The sequence below is a fragment of the Gossypium arboreum genome, chromosome 6, assembly GCF_025698485.1.
Source record: "Gossypium arboreum isolate Shixiya-1 chromosome 6, ASM2569848v2, whole genome shotgun sequence".
Taxonomy (NCBI): Eukaryota; Viridiplantae; Streptophyta; class Magnoliopsida; order Malvales; family Malvaceae; genus Gossypium; species Gossypium arboreum.
Genome location: NC_069075.1, coordinates 128,893,898 through 128,895,340, shown reverse-complemented (window position 1 = coordinate 128,895,340; position 1,443 = coordinate 128,893,898). Strand labels below are relative to the sequence as shown.

The following is a 1,443-nucleotide window of genomic DNA, read 5'->3' as shown; positions in this document are numbered from 1 at the left end:
CGATACTTAACCCCCAACAGAAGAAATGGCTGAAAATCAAGGCAATCAGCTACCTCATGCAATTACGGTTAATCAAAATCCTACTCCATGCACTATGTATGATTATGCTAAACCCTCTTTAACAGGAACTAAATTGAGCATAGTTAGACCTGCTGTAGCTACAAATACTTTTGAATTAAAACCTAACACTACTCAAATGATACAGCAATTTGTTCAGTTTGATGATTTGCAGGATGAGGATCCCAATGCTCATTTAGCCAACTTTTTAGAACTCTGTGATACATTTAAAATCAATGGCGTTTCTGATGATGCCATTCTTCTTTGGTTGTTTCCCTTTTCATTGAGGAACAAAGCTAAATAGTGGTTGAACTCGTTACCACGAGGATCAATTACTACTTGGGAACAAATGACCGAAAATTTTTTACTAAAATATTTTTCGCCAGCTAAAACGGCTAAATTACGTAATGACATCTCTTCTTTTGTGTAGATGGATTTAAAAACACTCTACGATGCATGGGAGAGATACAAGGACCTTTTGAGAAGGTGCCCTCACTATGGGTTACCACTTTGGCTCTAAGTACAAACATTTCACAATGGTCTGAATCCTTCGACTCGGCAAATGGTTGATGCAGCGGCGGGCGGAACCATCAATAATAAAACACCGAAAGATGCCTATGAGTTTATAGAGGAGATGTCACTGAATAACTATCAGTGGCAAGTCATGAGGACAAAGCCAACAAAACAGCCGGCGTTTATAACATCAATTCGGTCACCATGCTCTCTAATCAGGTAGAACTCTTAAATAAAAAGATTGATGGTTTTCTTAACTCTACACAGGTTCACCCAGTAATGCAGTGCGAAGCAAGTAGTGGTGGAACAAACTATTCAGAATACCAACCTTATGGCCACAACATGGACAACGAGCAATTAAACTACATAGCTAATAATCCTCGACCTCAAAACAATTCATATAGTAACACTTATAATGCAGGTTGGAGGAACCATCCCAATTTCTCGTGGGGCAGTCAGGGAAATCAAAGACCACAACAACCTCTGGGCTACCAACAACCACCCTACCAACAGGAAAAGAAGGCAAATCTTGAAGAGATGCTCTCAAAGTTTATTTCAGTGTCAAAAACTCGTTTTCAGAACACTGGGACAACACTTAAGAATCAACAAGCGTCGATCCAAGGGTTCGAGACTCAGATAGGCCAGCTTTCCAAACTAATCTCTGAACGACCACAAGGTAGTTTGCCAAGTAATACCGAATCTAACCCAAGGGAACAGCTCAATGCAATTAATACTCAAGATGACAAAAGAGTCGTTGAGCCTGAACCAGAACCGAGGCACGAAACTGTGGTAAGCAAAGGTCAAGGTGAGGTAGATTATAATAAAAATAAACCAGTGACTGTCGAATATAAACCTCGTGTGCCATACCCCAAC

The 1,443-nt window shown here is 40.2% G+C and overlaps 1 non-coding gene across 1 annotated transcript; it reads right to left on the bottom strand.

Moving 5' to 3' along the window:
• Nucleotides 1-454: 454 nt before the first annotated feature.
• LOC128294579 (small nucleolar RNA R71) lies at nucleotides 455-561 on the bottom strand. The gene has a single exon (XR_008284887.1). It is a non-coding gene; the product is annotated as a small nucleolar RNA R71 (small nucleolar RNA).
• Nucleotides 562-1,443: the final 882 nt, after the last annotated feature.